The sequence below is a fragment of the Apus apus genome, chromosome 7 (assembly GCF_020740795.1).
Source record: "Apus apus isolate bApuApu2 chromosome 7, bApuApu2.pri.cur, whole genome shotgun sequence".
Classification (NCBI taxonomy): Eukaryota; Metazoa; Chordata; class Aves; order Apodiformes; family Apodidae; genus Apus; species Apus apus.
The window spans coordinates 8,842,211-8,862,140 of record NC_067288.1 but is presented as its reverse complement, the minus strand read 5'-3'; the positions used below and the strand labels follow the sequence as shown (position 1 = coordinate 8,862,140).

The following is a 19,930-nucleotide window of genomic DNA, read 5'->3' as shown; positions in this document are numbered from 1 at the left end:
CCAGCAGCCACGGGAGGAAACCCTGGCACCTGCACGACAGGCCCCGCCGCCCGGGCATCGCCCCCGGCCTTCCCGCCTGCCCCGGGCAACGCCGGGGCCACCGCGGCTCCTCTCGGCCGGAGCCGCTGCCCGGGCGGCGGGGCGAGGGGCAGAGTCTGCGCCTGGGACGGGGCTCTCTCGACTCGCTACCACAGGGCCGTGGCTCCCAGTGACGACGCTGTTTTCACTCAGTGCTGTGTGAAACCTTTCAGACAGGGCTGGCCCCCCCGGCTGCGCCGCGGAGCATCTGCCCGACACCAGCCTCCCAGGTTAGGGGAAGGCAAAGAAGCCTGCGGGAAACCAGCTGGAAACGACGGAAAACACCGTGCGAGAAGTTCCGCTTGCGGCATGAGCCTGAAGAGCCCAGCCAGGGGCCGAGGCATGGCGGCCGGGCTGCAGGCAGCGCGGGGCGCTGAGCCGGGCCGCCGCCGGACAGCCTCCCGCTGCCAGCCCGCCTCTCGACGGAGGCAGCCGTGCCCGCAGCGGGGCCAGCCGTGCCCGCTGCGGGACCAGCCACCGCCAGCCGCAACACCCCCGCAGCCCTCAGTAACCCGCTTCCTCAACCAGCCCCGCAACATCCCGGCGCCCCCGGCAGCGGCCCGGCCTGCCCTTCAGGCCGCGGGGCGCTGGGCAGGTGACGGCACCGGGGGGCGAGACACAGGTAGCGCCGCTGCCCCGCCAGAGCCGGCCGCGGCCATCCCGCCCCCTCAGCGAGCGCAGAAAGTTTCTCGCCTCAGTCCGGACCCGCACCGCTCCCTCCTCCTGCGGCGGGCGAAGCGGCAGCTGCCGCGCCCAATGGCGCTGCGAGCCAGAGCCCCGCTGGCCAATGGAAGCCGGAGGGAGGCGGGACCCCGGAGCTGCCGCGCGGAGCGGCGGGGGGAGCGCCCCGCAGAGCGCGGGCAGGGCCGCCCGGACCCCCGCCCGGACCCCCGCCCGGACCCCGCCACGGCCCGCGCTGCCCGCCCCGCCGCAGCCCCGCTCACCGGGAACCCTGACTCCGCCTCGCCCTGGCGCGGGGGCCCGCAACCGGCCTCCTCTCCTCCCCGCCTTCTCCGGCGCCTCAGGCCCGGGGCCGGAGCTGCCCGCGGACGCCTAGCGGGGCTCCCAGCGCGCTGCTCGGACACCCACGGCGGCCCCGGCCTCCTGCCCGCCCCCTGCTGCTCCTGCCGGGCCCGTAAACATCCCGGCATCCCCGAGGAGGAAGGCGGGGCGGCCGCCGTGCCCCGCCTCGCACCGCCGTCCCCCCGCTGGCCGCGGCCGAGGGGCCCGCCCGCGGCAGGACCTGTCCAGCGGGCCCGGGCACAGTTGCCGGCCCGAGGGAGCGCGGTGCCGGCAGAAGGCTCCGTCCGGCGCTGGGCAGCCCAGCCCCCGCCGCGCTCCGGCCCGTGTGGCGCGGTGAGCGGCGCTGCCGGGCAGGGCTCTGGCCCGGGGCTCGGCGGGCACCCAGCCCTCCGGGGCAGCGAGCAGCGGCCTCGCGTGCGCGGGGAGGTGCGCGGCTCGCTTGAGAACCAGCTGGCTTGTAAGTGTTTCGAGACGGGAACGGCTCGTCTGCTGCATGTTTATCCCATAGAGCACAGCGGGGCCTCCGTCTGCGCTGGCACTGTGGGCAAACCAGGAGTGTGCGGGAGCAGAAGTGAGAGCAGGGACTAGTTCTTCTGCCGTTCCGGGAACAGGACGCGTCTGAGGCTTCGAGCCAGTCTGCTGTAGATACACTGCACGTCAAACAACGTAGTTTTCATTTTGTATGACTTGTGATACTCGGTCTACCAGACATTAGGTGTTGATTGAGTATATCAGCTGGAAGTGATTCAAACTCCTCTTTGCTATACTTGGAGAAATAAAAGTGTCAGGAACAAAAAAGACCAGACTGAATGACTCCTGTCCTACTGGCTTTCAACAGCACTGTGGTTAAGTAGATGGGAAGCACTGAATTCCAAGAATACTCCTATTTTTCAGGTTCCTGACAGTTTACCCTGCTTCAGGATGAGGAAAGCAACTAGCTTCACAGAACAGATATTTTAAGTACCAATGATGGGGCAAAGTATGAAAACTGACCAGAACTTTCCCAGTAAGGTTATGGATTATTTCTAATGGTTATGGTATTTCTAATGGTATTTCTATGGTTATACCTAATGGCTTCTTCTTCAGGTGTGGAAATCCTCCATAAATGAGAAACCTGACACTCACTCCAGTGGGAAAATAGGAATTTAAAACTATCTTGAATCAGGCATCGTTTATTTTTTCCAAAACAAAGTCTCAGTTCTCATAAGGGTTAGTTGTTCAGGGTTTTTTTTCTTGTAACAGGTAAAGTTACACTACATATAAGTCTCTTGCAGAAATAGGAAATGGGCCAGCATGTCTGGGAAAAGTCTATTTATCTCCTTTTGTGTCTGCTTTTGAGGCAAACTTTTCAGCTTTGAGAAATCTGCAGTGTATTGAGAGAACCAAAGCTTAACAAAGTTTGAATTTATTTTTTTTTTTTACTTAATCTGATTGCTTTGAGCCTTTTTGTCTTTCATCCTATTTTCGTACTGTTTTTCTTTGCTTTTCAATGCACTTCTTCAGTTAAATAAATTCATCTAGTGTTCCCTGTAATGGAGCCTTTATATCAGACAGAATCAGAAGGGCAGAAGAGGCTCCAGAAGATCCAGTAGCCTTAGGGATTGTTAAGGAGCAGGCTTGTCTCTGGCAAATGCTTCTCTTGGAGGCTGGAGGGTACACTGCCTAACCAGCTAGCAAGAGATGAGAGAAAATGGACAAAGACATGCGGGAATTAGGTATCTGGGAGAGAGAACATGGCTTGTTCTGTAAGTCTTACAAGTCCTGAAGAGCATTTGCTGGCAAATGCTTTGCACCTGGAATCAAACAGGCCAGAGGCACAAGGAATGAGGATCTCACTATTTATCAACTGATGATGCATTTCACTAGCCTTGCTGTTATAAATCTACTGACATATTAATAAAAGAAAGCTCCACTAGTCTTTTTCTGATAATTGAAATTTACATAGTTGAAACCTGTGAATACATAACCTATAAATATGGCCAGGATTCAAGGATATAAAAAATATCAAATTACGTCAAAGGGTATTATTTGGAATGGCAATATTATGCATGAATTATCACTGAACTAGAAAACTGTGTCCTTTGCCAGGAATAAGCTACTGGGCTTAAAAGCAGCTAAAGACTGTTAGGTAACAACATAAAAGTCAACCAGGCACTCAAATGTTTAGACTTACTCTCCAGATGATTCTTAACTTGCTTTCTACTATTATCCAGGCATGTAGACTAGCATCCAGTACATCTAATTTTTGGGGGTTGTTTATTAACAGAATAAACTTCCGACTCAGGAAAAATACAGATTTAAAAACTTTAAAACCTTCAGGCAGAAGAGCTCACTAGGACAGTGGAGGCTGGGAATGTGTCTTTGGGGTCACAGAGGTAGGAGCATAACATAACGGCTCACTGGTTAACAATTCTTTGGATTCTTCCAATCAATAAACTACAGGAAATTAATCAAAAGGAGCAACTGCTCAGCTCTAAGTCCTTGAAGCCTGAAAAGAGAGGCTTCAAGTTTCCCTGTATCCTGGTTCTTTAATACTAACAGTAAAAAGGCTAGGATAGCTGCCTGTGACATGGTAGGAAAAATCAGAAAGGCTGTGAAGGCAGGAGTAAAGAGAGACATCTATTATATCTGCACTGGATAAATATTATGATAGGGCCTTATGCAGAACTTAAGCTTTTAGACCACGTAAATCATTAAATGGAACCATTCATCAGAGGAGCTTGAAGAACTGATTTGGACCATGCAGGGCACCAGAGTTTCTTCAGAACTTCCATATCAAAGGACCATTTCAGAATTTTGATCATGATATATTCAAATTCAACACCCTTGTAAAAGTGAAAAGGCCAAATAAATTTACCATAGCAACAGTGGATGTTGAAAAGAGGACTACATAAAATCAAGGAAGTTTGTTAAAAGTAAATTAAAATGAATAGCCAAAGGGGAAAATTACCTGCGTTAGAATTTCTGAGTATCTGTCATCTGTCAAAGCCAGTAAGAGGACCTCTGAACGACTAGCAGAGCTCTACATGAGAATAAAGGATAGTATTAAAATCAAAAAGGCACTCCTAAAAAAAATTGTGTTCAGATGAGGAAAACAGAAAATAGCAAAACCTCTAGCAAGCGAAATGTGAAACTGTAAAAGCAGGCCAAAAGCGTTTGAAGGAAAATGTTAGTAATGGTATAAAACTTTATTGTAAAACCTTTTCCAAACACATGAGAAGCAAGAAGCCTGCTATTGTAGACTTTGCAGGGCCAATAAATTATTGTGATTTAAAGACAGAAAGATTCAAAGGTAAGGACAGGGAAAATTGTTTGCTTATGTAAAACCTATGGAGATTCCTACAGGGGACCCCTTAATACCGAATGAACCTGTGAGAGTTTTTGGAAAGGTGTGTGGAAACAGTGAGCTTGGATGATACAAGATTCCTCTGTTTCAAAAAAAAAAAAAAAATCTTCACTAAGATTGTTAAAGAAATAAAGCTGCTTTGCAATAAGAGGAAAGAACCAGTGCTTAGCTAATAACAAATTTCAGTTGGAAAAAAAGGTAGAAATAAATAAACCACTTCCACAATGAAGGTGGGTTTCTACTAAAACCTGCATCCATTACTGGTTACATACCCTGTACAAATAATAAAGAGATAATAAGATAACCAAGGTTGCTAGTGGTACAAAATTATGCAGGATAATTTAAAAAAAATAGAACTGGAAAACATGAGGGCTGAAAAAAATCCTCTGTAACAGGAAAAATGAAAAACTTCAGCTTAAACATAAATTACTACATGAAATTACTGAAGTGAGATAGAAAATGAAGGTCAGTTTACAAACGGTATAAAGGTCACTGTGATTGTTACTGGTTTGTTGGCTAGTATCAATAGAAGAGTAAGTACTCCTTATCTCCCATGGTGAAAGAATTAGGTGCCATAAAATGAAATTATCAAAAGTTCTTAAACAGATGAGAGCACTTTTCTGTTTGGTGACTACTTAAACTGTGCCAGTGAAAAGTATGAGTGGACTAGAAAACTTCACAGAAAAGGCCGTAACCTTTCAAACTATAAATGAAAATATTACAGGTATGACTGCCAGCTTAAAATCTTTTTAGGTTAGAGACAACAAATACTGAGGAATGAGATTGTTTTATACTTTTTTCCAGGGATGATTTGGTTCACAACTTACAGAGATGAACTGTATTCTAAGGAAAATGGAGGTTTTCTTTTTTGTATAAATATTGACATTTTTAAACATTAAGGAGATTGTGCAATTGTACATTTAAAACAGAGCTTCTAAGCCCTGCAGGCTGACATCTTAGTTTCAGGTTACAGAAGAGAGCTGTAAACCCTTAGCAATATAGGTGTTTGGGAAGGTTCAGCTACATAGAAAAGTGCGAGATTGAACTTGAGGAACCTAAAACTATGGCAAAATTTCACTAAGAAATAATTAATACAATGTTGTTAGTGAACAAGTAGCTGTTTCTATTTTACACCGCCACCAATAATTATTCAAAAAGCTGGTTGTTCTAATTTTTTAATTCAGTATTTTGAAACAAAAATTTTAGTCCTTCTTTCATTTATGGTCCTAAAAAGATTAATACAATGTACTTTCTCTGATTCCCCCAGTTTTTGTTGTCAAGGGCAAGAAACTTTTGCCATTTCTGAAGAACAGAGTATGGACACCAAAAGTGGGAGTAAACTGAAAATTATAGTCTACTTTCAGATTAAAAAGTGCAAAAATAAAATCTAAAAGACATTAATCCAGCCAAAGATCATTGAACTAACAAAAGGGGATTCAAACAACAAAGGCTAAAAGATTTTCACCAGTATGCACTGGTGAGCATAGCGAGCATACCTAGGCCTGACAGGAAGCCTAAAATGCACTGTTTGGATGGAAATTATTATAGTTAATAATTATGACTTGGAACTTTTGTGTTTTGCAGTGCTGCATTCAGGATTTGACACAGAGGGCATCAAAGCAGCACCTGGGAGCAGCTAGTGGTTTCTGTAACAAACACCCAGGCAGGACTATGCTCTGCCAGGCAGAAGGTTGTGGTGTCCTCCCAGGCGCTGCCTTTCCTAGCAGAACAATCCCTCCCCACGAGGCCTGGATGCAGCAGCATCATTCCCAAGGAGTTGAGGCCAGTTTTGCTCTGTCAATGAGCTGGCAGTTTTGCTGCAGCAGCAGCATGGGCAAGACACTTCTGCCACTGTGCTGACCATGTAACTTTTACTATATGATTAGCAGCCTGAAACCATGAACCTATTTCTAAACCTGAATGTTTTGGTTGGCACAGTAATGCCTGATGACACAACTAGCCACTTCATTTTGTTCTTAATTGTGGTTAAAAAAGTTCTCTGTGCAATATCTTTTCCTAAAGTGTGGTGCTAAATACACGATCACAGTAAAATGTTTCTCTTTTTCAAGATTTTCCGTTGCTCTATCACACTGATATTTCCATGTAGTAGCATAATGCATGCATTTTTGTTTAACTGAAGGAAGAAAATATTTTTACATTTACTATAATTATCACAATAAGCCCAACCTAGCTTGCTCATGGGTAATAAAAAGAGCAAAGTTTGGTGTTGGGTCATTGACCATGGGCTGATTTCCATACAGGACAGGCTATTCTGCCCACCCCGAGTCCCACTCCATTGTTGCTAGGTGAGCAGGCGTCAGCTTTTTTACACCCCATTCCATCCACATTTTCCCTCAGCATGTCGCACCAGCATTCCCTATGTTCCTTGAGGGCAGGGCTGCTCTTGTTATTTTAGAAACTTCAGCAATAGACTACCCAGGTAACAAGTTCTAATTCAGTTTAGATTTTATTTGTACCTTGCTTGAGTTACACATGATAGCAATGACATATTATTATTTTTAGTTATATATTAATATATAATAATTTTAATTATTATTTTTGCTAGAACATCCTCTATGTCTATCTAAAGGTCCAACCTATTTTGAACATTACAGATTTCTTGGTCTCAGTAGCTGTGACAATGAACATGTGATCAGTGACTGTGAAGCACTGCCTTTATATATATTTTATTTCCTTATTTTCTACCTTGTAAGTTAATTGATTCCCCAGCTCTGAATGCTAGAACCTGACTACTAGTACATTTTTCCAATGGCAGAAATTATCTAACTTGTCTGGCAATGACCTGTTGCACACAACATATGAAGAACAGAAGAACAGAAACATTTGTATACAAGAAACTCTTAGAGAAGCAGATAAGCCTTCTGGCTCCCAAACAATTGTTCTGTTTGTCCATGGCAGTAGTGTTTACGATATGACACAGGATTAGAAACTGCCTTCAAGTCTATAAACATGTACTTGCCAATAAAAATTACAAACTACATTTGGTGTCACTGAGGTCCAGATTCTTAGCTAGTGTAAGTCAGCATAGCTGCTCTGACTTCAGTGGTCATGCTGATTTACACAACTGAAGACCTGGTCCTTAGCTGTTGGATCTGTGAATTTTAACCAAAAAAAAAAAAAGACTTCAGTTTGCCCTTTTCTTTAGTAAGTCATAGCTGCCAGAAATTATGTTATGCTTGAGTCATTATTACTATAAAACTACAAAACAAAAATGCAGTAAATGATTAAAGAAAATCTGACTGTTACAGTTTAAGTCAAATAAAATAAATATCCATGTTTATGGATCCATATGCAGAATCACATTACCTTCAGTGATGTCTAGGAAATGAAATAGTGTCTACAAAATTTCCTGAAACTTTAACCATAACTTTAATTTTTCCCCTCTCATCTAACTAAATCCTTGGGTAGATCAGACATCCACACTGTTGTACTTGCAGTGTTGAATCCCTGAGAAATCCATAAAAGCAACTTATTTTTCTTTACATAGTTACACAGGTAAAATTTAAAAGAAAGTTTGTAAAATATAATGGTATTTTCCACAGTGATAGATAAGATAAAAGCATTTCTTGGCTGCTAGGCACACAAATAAATCATGAAGTCACAGACCTATACAGGTGCATATTCATATGTATTATATTACTCACTGTATCATAGCAGGTGATACAATTGTACAACTATTCAAAATGCACAATAAAGATGTATAAAATGTACACCTTTGTAGAAAGCACCCAGAGTTTCATTATTACAAAAACACCATTTAGTGTTTACATTTAGTCCTGATAAAAGACAAAAAGGTACGTGTATTGCATGTAGATTCTTAGCCTAGAGACTAATATGTCTTTGGAAATGTTCTGAACTCCAGTGTAATTTCACTCAAATATTTTTGTTCTGTCTTTCCATATCAACTTGACCCAATTTCCTAATCTCTTGTTCTAGTATTTCATCTAGAAATAAAATGAAGATAAATCTCCATGCGTTCTCCTAGCATCTTTCTCTTAGCCTGTGTCACCCCTGGTTAAGTGCAACTCTTTCAAACAAGAATTGTCTCTCACCATGTCTTTGCACTTTGCCTAGCAGGATGGAGCCTATGCCTGTGCTGCAATGCAGATGAATTATAATTCATGAAGATGTTGGAAGGGTGTTGACAGAAATAGAGATAACAGCACTAGCAGGGAATGGCTGCATATATAGTAAAAATAACTATTGTCAGTTTAAAAAAAAATAGTTTAATTTCCAGTGTTTAATCTTTATTAGCTGGAACTCCCAGAAGAAAGAACATGATTTTCAGTGGTAATTTTGCTAGAATAAGGACTGCAGACTTTTTCTACTGACTTCAGCAGACTTTGGAGCCAGCTTTAGAGGAAAAAATCCACAGAACAAGTGAAATAAATATTGTTGGCATTTTACAATAAAATGAGAGTGCATTTTATAGGTGGCTAGCAGCTTGTAATTACCCTTCGTAAAACTAATCCTTTCCCTGTGCTTATTAAAATGTTTCATGTATCAGCAAGCCACGAATAGGACTCACTACCAATCTCTTACCTTGCACTAAAGCTGAGAAATGTCCACTTGAGTCATAGTTCCCAGTGCCAGTCCTGTTTCTCTGCCTGCTATTGGAATTCAAAGCCTCTGAGGGAATTGAAACTAACACATTAGTTTCTAATTAAATTGAAAAGGGATGTGAAATGTAACCAAATAACTTTCTAGTATTTCTTGGGAATATGGTCTCAGGAGGATAAGGAAGGAATAGTGGCTTTCAATTAACAGTTTTCCTTCTTCTAACACACAGAAAACATCTGCAATGTTCTTTTGACCCTGTTTAATTTCTTCAAGGAGTGCGTTTGACTCTTCAAGCTTCCTCCTGCAAATATATTTTTTCAACTTGCTGCAGGTTCGTAATAATTTATTAGGATAAAGAAGTACAGTCATTACTATTGCAGTTCTTTTTTTCTTCAATTAGTATTTCTAATCACATTAGACATGTTTTCAGTATCCAGAGAGGATGCCTGATCCCTACAGCTATCGTGAACCATTAACTTTAATTAAAATTTACAAGTCTAATGTTGTTACATCTGCTAAAAGCATTAACTGCCATGTTAATTACCAAAATGTTAATGTTGCGTTAAAATATGAATGTTCCCTTTTGACAGTTCATCTGTGGTTTAATTATTTATTTTCAGTAGGATATCTCCTAAAAAAAGAAAAATGCATAAAAGCATAAATGCTGACTGAAATAATGAGACATAATGGGAAAACTTCATCCAAATAGAAAACTTAATACTTTAGAATATCAATCGTTAGAAGAAACTCATTTGTATTCTTTGCTGCATCTAAAATAAATACATGGCATGTGTCATGTCTAAGATGTTATTTATAACTGCAGAACATTGTTTTGCTGTTGCTTTGTGGGGATATCTAATCTGTGGGACAAGGTTCTTAAACCCCTGTAGCTGAGCATTGTCATTTATTTGGCCCTACACTAGAAACTTCCCTGAAAACAAGATTTCAGGATTCCACATCAAAAACTTCTGTTGAAATTCTGTTGAATTTCTGAATGTTTCCCCATACAACTAATTTGAAAGTAGATTTACAAAGGGGATGTCTAGAACTCAGTCATGAAGTTACTGTACTTCCTGTCCCAAGAGTACAGAACTTTAAATCACTACAATTCACAACAGGTATAGCAAAATATCTGCAGTAACTCAGCTAAAAAAAAACAGAACTCTCAGGTTAAAATAAAAATGTGACTTGCTTTTTTTCATGGTAAGTTACTCCTCTATCATATTATTCTTAAAGGCAATGTCATTGAAATGAATGAGAAAGTTCTGAAAAAACAATGTTAAATGTTTCTCCCACATTGACAATCATTTTCATGGCCAAAGTTAAAAATCTGCCATGTAACTTCATAATGCAATTGTAAAGAAGTACTGATAGATTTCATACATTATTATTACAGGAGTGATCTATGTTACATGTCAGATGCATATTCTTTATTCTGTACTCTCTTGACTGTTTCAAGTAGGCAACTGTTCAGAAGCAAGTGCATGATTGGTTTTCTAGGGTGGGGAAGAACAGACTTTTAGAGATCAGATGGCCAGTTCACAAATTTAGACAGTTTTTAGAAGGATTTTATTTTTTTATTAATCTATAAGTCAGTGTTTAGGAAACATTTCAACTTACTGTTCCAAGTTTATTTTATCATTTTTAAAAGAAACTAGTTCTGTATGTTCCTTCCCATAATCTGAAAATGACAAATTCACATAGACCACTGCACGTTGTCAGTGGAGTGTCAGCTAGCAGTACAGCATGTAGAGTAACACCTCTTGCTTCACCACAGCCTGCCCTTTTCTCATGTCCAGATCTTCTCTATCATATGGTGGAATTAGGTAGTTCTACTTATAAAAGAGTTTTCATATAATATATTGAGCTTTTGTTCTTAGAGGTAGTTGTACCATTCTCATTTTCTTCTAGCAGAAAAGTTACATTCAGTTGTCTTTGAAGTTAACATTGTAGGAAAATGCTGCAATAAAAGCATCACTTGCCTTGCACAGAGCTTGGAGGACTTGTCTCCACATACACTTGCAGGGTCTTTAATAAAGGGCCATCAAATGAACTGGTCTGAAGCAGAAAAAAGCTCTGCAGTCTCCTAGACCTTCCTAACCAAAGTTGGTCTGAGAGTTCATGGAACCCTTCCCACTCCCCCACCAAAAAAAACCAAAACCACCACACTTGCAAGCTCAGATCACATGAAACCCAAGGCTGGTGTGCTCTTGCAGCTTTGAGCCATACTGCATTCACATCCAGCAGGACTAGTGATAAGTCACTGGAGTGCTCTGATCCCAAGGCTTTTAAAAATTCTACTTCAAACAGAAAATATTTCCATTTAAAAATATTAGCTGTTATTACTTTGAAGGAAGTAGCAAGTTGCTAAAAAACGCTTTAAAATAGTCTGCCAGAAGGCAACCTATCTCCGGGGCTTTGTTTGCTTGTATAGATTTCATTGCCTGCAGCAATACTTTTAAAATCAAGTTTACAGAAACTTTTTTATCTCTTGGGGAGATGAATACCTTCCAAAGCTTGTTATTTATTTGGGAATATCCAAGCACTCTAGAAAACACAAGTAAATATTTCAAATTACTCATTTGCAGTTGATCTGATAATCACTTTTGTGTTGCAGATCTCGGAACTTCTTGCAAAGTTCTGTATTACCAACAGTCTTGGAGCATTGAATTCACCCCCCTCTTCTGGAGTCTTCCATTCTTACAGCATGGCAAAACTACTTGGCTCCCTTTATTTCCTGAGGAAAAACAGAAACACATTTTTATTTGGTTGCTTGTGGCTAATTGCATAACTGTCATTATGAAGCAGAGTGTGAAGGAGAGTGCTGTACAGCAACCAAGACACAGACCAGCACAAAGCTTCCCTCTTCATTTCTGCAGTTATCATTACTCCTTTTATTTTGTGAAATGTAAATCAACCCTATTGTGCCATGCCCACAGAGTAACTGCAGCAAAAATGTTGCCTTTTTTCAGTCATTCCAATTAAGGGAATCCAGGATCTTATTCATGGATGTAGCATAAATGAATACAGGCACTCAGTTGTTTCAACAGGTTCTGATTTGTGTCAGAATGTACACTAAGACCAAAAATAATTCGTGTTTAACATCAACACCTGCTTTAAAATTCACATATCCTCCTTCTCAGCCTACTTGGTAATTATTTTTTTTCAAAGTTCATACACTGTTGATAACATTAAAAAATCTCTCATTCTCTTCACCAAACTTTTGGGTGGAGAATGCTTGTCTGAATACACTGCAATAGCTGGCCATCAGCCTAGCACAACATCCACTGAAAAACTACCTTATTGAACTTAAAACAGTGGGGTCTTATAGTTAATAGTTACTTAAAAGGCCAACACAAGGGCATTATTTTATGATCTCTTTCAAAATACATTCCAAACAGTTTTTATCAGACAAAACATCAAAAGGCAAGCTGTACAGTTCTGCTGTGCATAACCTTTTGATAGGAATGACAGACTCAGCTTTAACAGTAAAGCTTTTTAACCTTTCTTGTGAATACACTTACAGTCTTGAATGAACATGGTGAAAAGCTCTGCATTCAAAGTTACAGTGGAGTTCCAAACATCTCTCCATTGCAGAATCACTGTTATTATAAATCTAGATTTACTCTTAAGAGAAAAATGCTGATAGCACATACCTGATTTTGTCCACAGAGGAGCTCCTATGTATTAATATGTAAAACCACACCTAACATCAAGGTTCTGATTTATATGGGACTACATTATTCATGTGTTTAATTTGGGCACATGATTTATGTACCTTCCAGAACAATACAGGTTTCTGGCTCATTATGTGTATGCATCTGTGTGTCCCTATATTTGTGTGTCATATACACATGTGCATATATGTCTAATTTTAATTATTGTATCAGAAATTATTACAGGGAAAGTGTTGTATCAAGTCAAGGAATACTAAAAACAAAATTACAAATTTCAAAAGTCAAATTTTGGCTAATGAAAGCTAATGAAAATTATAATTTATTTCCTTAAAATACAGTGGCCACCTAGCATCATGCTTTCTGTTCTACTTATTCTTCTGCAATTACATGAAATAATATTCAAGCAGTGGAGCAAATGCTGTTTACTTGACATTTTGCAGACATCATCTATTGGTCGTTTTTCAGATCTGAAGCTCGTGCAATTCTATTGTAATTCTGGACTCTTGAAATAACACAGCATCAGCTGCATAAGGCAGTGCTTTATGGTTCAGAAAACAAGTATTTTAAACTTAAAAATACCTGTTCTCCATTTCACATCTTAAACACTGAAATCTTAAAAATATCTCATCTGCTCTAAACTTTAGAGCCTCTCAAGACTAGAATGTGGGAGTAATTTCACCTTTTCTGTGTAGTCTTACTGAGGAACAGTATTAGTCTTCTGCATCTTACACCCCATATATTCTAAAATAGTCTTGATTTGCTCAAGGCTTCTAATGAGCTACTTCATTCTCAGAATCTGTAGTTTTGGAGATACTAAGATTAACACCTTGTTTTCTTCTAGAGTGAGCATTTATATTATTTTTGTAACTTCCTATATAGCTGTGTAAAGAGATACATCCTGCTACATGCTGTTGACTTCATTTTCAGAGTTCACAGAGCAAATATTCATACAATGTTTTCTGTTAAGCACCAATACATTAGTGTTGCTACAAGATCCGAAAGCAACTCAATGCTCTTTCAAAACTCAACATTGTACCCTGTATTTTACCATTTATTGAAATACCTACAGCAAGGTGACAATGTAGCCAAGTGTCTTATGAAAGCAGTGGTCAGCTGCATGTAATTAATAAACACAGTTCATATACAATTCTGGTAATCTGATACAGAGGGATTGATTTGGAACTGGGTGCTATTCTATCTGCAAGCTGAACCTGCAAGTGGCTGCTATTATTTGTTAATGATAGGTTTAATGTAGCACAACGCTGCTACACCTGCAATGTTATCAGATACACCTACACATAGAAACTTATTAAAAATCAAATATTTTTTTAGAAAATGCATGCAAGAATATGAGCATACATACTATTAAATATTATAATTCCATATCTAGAAATGAACTATTCTTTGTTCTACAAACTTCTGACCTGTGAATGGAAAAACATATTCAAGACCCATCCCTAGTGCCTTATGTTTCTTTTACCTAAACAATCTCCCCCATCTTTGATTTGTTCTTTCAATCCTGCCTTATGCAATGGAAAACAGGAATCTCTGGTGGGGTTTCCTTCGTAAGTGAAAAAACGGAATATATAGTTTTGTCCCAGATGTTTCTACAAACTACTGCTTCATCTGGCATGACACTACAGCTGAAATTTAACTTGGAGGCTTCCTGGACTGCTCTCCCTAAAAAAATATATAAGAAAATATGTACTAATGGAAACTTTGCTGTAGAATATCCAATTCACATTAAATCAGAGTGAACCAACAATGATTTTCCTACTCCTGTTTCCTGTTACTTGCTGCTTTTTTCCTAGTAAAAATTCATTTCAATTACACACAAGCTGCCAAATGAAATCTATACAGGTATACTGACTATGCCTTGCTGTTCTCTAATGTTCAAAGGATGTTTTTTTCTTCAACACCCTATTCCATCTGATCTCCTAAAGGCTGACAATTAAATATTCAAAAAAGTTAGGTCACCAGATATAATTATTGTAACTTATTAAATTATTAAAATACTAGTTTAAGTATATGGACAGATCCTTAATTAAAAAAAAAAAAACAACACAGAACAGAATTCCAAAGAAATTAAACAAGGTACATTAATTTGCCAAGAAAAAACTTTCCTATTGTCAATATTTCACACAAGTGAGAACCAAGTAGACATAAATTCAGAAAAAAATTGCACTTGTTCAGTTTTTTCTTACAAAAACATGACTTGGAATTAGCATTATTGTTGTTTTAATCATTTCTATAGCTGTTCATTTCCACATCATTCATTTCTAGCTGTCACCAGACTACATTATGAAAAGCTGCCTACCTCCTCATTCCTACTGCAAACAAGCAGCATGTAGGGAAACATACAGATAGGATTTTTTTTATTTCACCAGTAAACTAAACAAAAGACACCATATTCCCATTATGCACAAGTTAAGGTAGCAGGTAATTCAATAGCAACATTAAAAGCATCAAGGAACTATCCTCATGTTCTACTTTTAGGTCTTCTGCAGGAATAGAATGAAAGGACATGGTTTGGGATTGAAAATCTGATAATCCTGAATAGGTCCTGATTGTCAGTGAAAAGGACAGTGTACAGTGTCTTTAAAATAACAATTTTATAGAAGTGTGGGATACAAAATATATATGATGATTATTCCCTCTAATGCTTTTCTAAGTTTCCTTTTAATGCAACCTTCTCTTTTCTGCTTATATTCCTCACAAGAACATACATTTTAACTTTTTGTTCTGTTGAAATTTTACATGATAAATAAAAAGGGGATAAACATCAGTACTGTTGAATGGAAGGTGATAAACCTCAGGAATAACAGTCCTCTGGTATGAGCTGGAACTTTGTTCTTGGAAAAATCTGAGGAGAAGGACATCCAATTGCTTTGTGACTAGAGTATGACAATGACCCAACAAAATGTGATGTAATAGAAGGACATTTAAGGCAATAACAGGGTATATTGGGAGCTGTATTTTCAGCAATTGTAATAACATTGTACAAGTTCTAAACCATTTTTTATGATGATTCATATTGATTCCAATTAACAGAGAAGCTAACATTATTAGATTAGTAGTATTTTATCAGAGTACCATAATTTTTGTCTTCAGTTAAAAAAGAAAGAGAGACAGGGAAAAGGGCAAAGATTTCCCTGTTCAGCATAGCAGGCCAGCAACAGGACTGGGTCGATTTGCACCTTCTACCAATCACCTTAGAGTCAATAAAAATGGCCCTTCATAGTTGTAGGCTTTCCACACAACATATGGCACAATTCATAGGGGTTCACCCAAAATACACTGAACTGAGAGGATGATACTAAAGAAAAAAATATTAAGATGGTCTCTGGTCAAATGTAGTTAATAAATCAGCTACCTCAACCTGTATAACAAGCCAAAACAGAACAAATTTCTTCATTTTGGACTGCTGCCTCCAAACCCCCACTTCAATCCTCTGGAACTCTTTCCACTGCCTTAAATTCCAGAGACCACTGGGAGCAAGTTTTGGAATGCTTCAACAGATGAACTGCTTTCTGAAAGCTGAAACTTTTGTTTCAAAATCACATTCAATACAAGATGACTCACAGAAAGCCTAAAGTTAGAGGTTCACTCTCTCTTTTCTGAACTCAGTCCAAGCAGAGAAAACTTGGAGAGATAAAGATTGTTTTAGCAATCAGGATACAAATAAACAAAATGTATATGAAACATTGGCATGCATTTGCACAGACGAGAAGAAATTAGCATTCATTCAAAGCTGCTTCTACTTTCTGACAGGTAATAATGATTGTTAATGGGACTGACATTTCCACTATACAATCAAAACATATTCTTCAAAACCTATTGCATAATTAACATTACTTACGCACAATTCACATCAAATAACATCAAATTAGAAAGACTTATGGGGCTAGAAAATAGCATCTCAAAAAGCATCTTGTCCAGGTGTTAAAAGTGAGCTCTGGTAACTCACTCGAGGCAATGCTTGATTGCTTCTCTCAGTCACAGAAGTCCACATTGTATTCTGCCATTGTCAATAGCAAAAGGTTAGAGAGACAAATGCAGGACCTTCAGGATCTCATATCCTTTCTGTGCATTTTTCCAACAAGAACAGTAATTGATTAGCCATACAGACAACAGGCTCCTACATCTGGTAGTCCATATGAAGTGGCAGAAGAGCAGCAGCAGAGGCAGGAGCAAGGTTCACATCTTTACCCACCTGATCAGTGTGATGGTGGTGCCCAAGTAGCCTAAGCAGGCAAGAAAATATGAGTTTAAATCCTTAATTATAACCTTATTAAATCAGCTACTTGATGAAAGTTCTCTTTGTCCTCTAAGCTTCTCACTCATTTTCTAGAACAGGGACTAATCTATGCACTGCTCCTACTGTGTATAATAATTTCAGCTGTGTCCTGATTGTAAGCCAGAGGAAAGACTACTACAGACAACCACATGGCCTCTTGCTGAACTACAGACCAGAAGGCCTGCAACACCTTGCCAATGAAACAATAAGGGAAAAAGCTTAATTACTTTTAATGTAGAGCTCAATCCTTACATGAACATCATTATATGCTCTAGTCCCTGAATGATGACTTTTGAGGCGCCCTCCAAACCTAGAGCTTGTATGGTTAAGTGGAAGCTTGCAGACAACAGCCCAATCATTTGTTGTTCTTTGTAAACTCTAAGAACTAACTTGACATGTCTTCTGGGTTTGTGGTGGGAGGAGGAGGGTTAAGGGATGTTGCTATCAAATAGTTATTAGAAATATGCTAAATAAAAAGACCTAGATAAAAACCCCTTCTTCTACAGACTGTGATGTCTCCAAACATTGATTGTGAAATGAACAAGAAAAAATAAAGCAAGCTGAAAATGTGCTGTCAGGGCTCCCATAGCACCAAGCTTTTGTATAACGGTCTGATGACAGATCTATGAAAATTAGTGCAAAATGCAAAGAACATGAAACTTCACTGTAGAATTTGCATAGACAAAGAAGAAAGTACAATTTCCTAGCGCTGACGACAGCATAAGCACTGAGTAACTTTCAGGAGAATTATTTTTGCAAAACACCAGTATGTTTCACATGCTTCAGTTTCTAATATGTCATTGTTAAATCAAAGAGTAGTTTTATTTATTCTTTTTCAGGCACGTAGAAGAGTTAAGAAATGTGAAGTGTATTGTAACACCACCAGTAAGGCTTTGAAAAAGATAAAGTAACTTGTTTATATTATTCCTCAAGATCAAGCCAACAGATTAAATAGCCTACAGACTTCCAGAACAGTACATGAGCATGCACCAAATACAGTAATTAAATCCTGCATGAAAGTTTTATATAAAAGTTTAATTATATCTGACATTTCATTTTATTATTTTTTGAGGATTTATGCAGGAGATACATGGTACACAAGTCATATCTTTACTGAATCTGAGTAGGACTAAATTACACTCCATTTAGTCCTTGTTTCCTCTTCTCACCTTATATATCAAGCATTAAATAGGTCAAGCTAAATTTTAGGTAAAATTGCATACTTAGGCTTTCCTAGAGGTGAGGGCTTATCTACAGGACGTTATTCCAGACTACCTATAGTAGATTAATCCATTCACGGACCACTCAAGTATAGAGACACTTTATTCTGTATTTGGAAACAATTTAGGATTTTGCTTATTTAAAACATTGCATTTATATCACATAAAGAGGGATCTAAACGTATGTTTTTATGTAGACATCTACACTTCAACTGCAATTGAACCCTAAAATTAATGTCACTGTTGAAGACTTCCATAATGCATTAATCTTCTCATACCTTAAACGGTTCTAAATTGTAAATTGAATGCTATATTGATAGCAATTAATCCAACATACTGTTTCTTGCTATCATTTATGCATACAGCATTATAATACTAGAGTAAAAACAAAAATACAGTATTCAAAGAAATAAGAGTTACACTTCTGTGAACGCATTTGATTTCATTACATGAAATCAGAGTGACTTAAACAAGCAAGATACTACATCACTACTTTGTTTCCTAAAAGCAGTCAGCAACAATCATCAATCAAGCTACTGAGTTTCATTTTTGAGTAAATTAATTTTTGCCTCCAAATAACATTGTGTCAGAGTACTTCTGTCAAGTTCCTCAGACATTATAAGGCTCCAATATCCCACTATATTTTTACTTGTTTTATTGAGTGGTACACAATCCTAGAAACTCTAGGCATTTAAATGGATACAAATATAAAATTACATTCCATGGTCTACAGCAGCAAATCTGCATTTCTACAGGGCAGTAAGGATACTTTAATCAGCCAACATGGTTTTCTTAAGAAACTAAAGCTAGTGCAAAAGTTCAGCTGAAAGCATGCAGAGATTAGGGGTTAATGAGACTAGAACAAAAAAAGGTTATTTTAAGCAGTGTTAAACAGACCCAGGATGAGATTTCCACTGTCAAGCCACTATTGTGTTATCTGGGCTACATTGCTTGTCCACAAGCACCCTCTTAGCCTATAAGAAATAGGTAATTCAAGTTGCAGCTCTCCCAAAGAAATAGAGAAAACTCAAGTTAAACTATTCTGCTAAGAACAGGCCCAAATTTACCTTCCTCAAAGCTATCATTTGGGATGTTCTGTTTAAAAGATCTTTTACAACTTTGAGTAATTTTGATTGTTGCTTCCTGTAAAATCTACTGCTACATCCCTGTCAGCCCTCCAAGCTACCTGTAAAACCTTGGTATAATAGCCCAGCTATAAAAGTTGCTTTGTATCACGACTGGGTCTTTCCAAAGGGACTGAAAAGGCTAAACTTTAGCCTGGCTCAGACTGAAGCCAGCACAGTGACACCAAAGATTAATTTGACCCAGTTATTTTCATTTTCTTCTGTGTTCCCTTGTATTTGCACTTCAAATGTTAAAATAACTTCAAGGGGAAAAACCTCCTATAATATTTTTTTTGGTTGCCAAGACCATAATTCTGAGAATTCTGTAATGAAAAGGAAGAATATATCAATTCCAGAAGCAGTTTCTAATGGTAACTTTTATAGGTTTCAGTGCAGTAAAAGCAAACTTGGAAGCACTTAGGATCCATCTTCAGATCCTTATGTGCTGCATCTGTTTCTTCCATAGCATTTCCACTTTTTGGGGATGGTCCAATAGTTTGTAACAAATCTCACTGCCCATCAGATCCCTACAAGTCTTTGTGATCAACAGCACCATCCACAGTCTCCACCACAAACTAGGTAAA

The 19,930-nt window shown here is 39.2% G+C and overlaps 1 protein-coding gene across 2 annotated transcripts in view; it reads right to left on the bottom strand.

The window, feature by feature from the left end:
- Positions 1-1,193, bottom strand: part of NEK7 (NIMA related kinase 7) — a 64,531-nt gene extending 63,338 nt beyond the window's left edge. Inside the window, exon 1 of one of the 2 annotated variants that reach the window (XM_051624426.1) lies at positions 1,023-1,193. The gene's annotated coding sequence lies outside the window, so the exon portion shown is untranslated. The remainder of the gene's footprint in view (positions 1-1,022) is intronic. The other variant, XM_051624424.1, reaches the window with a different exon arrangement.
- Between the last annotated feature and the right edge of the window lie 18,737 nt (positions 1,194-19,930).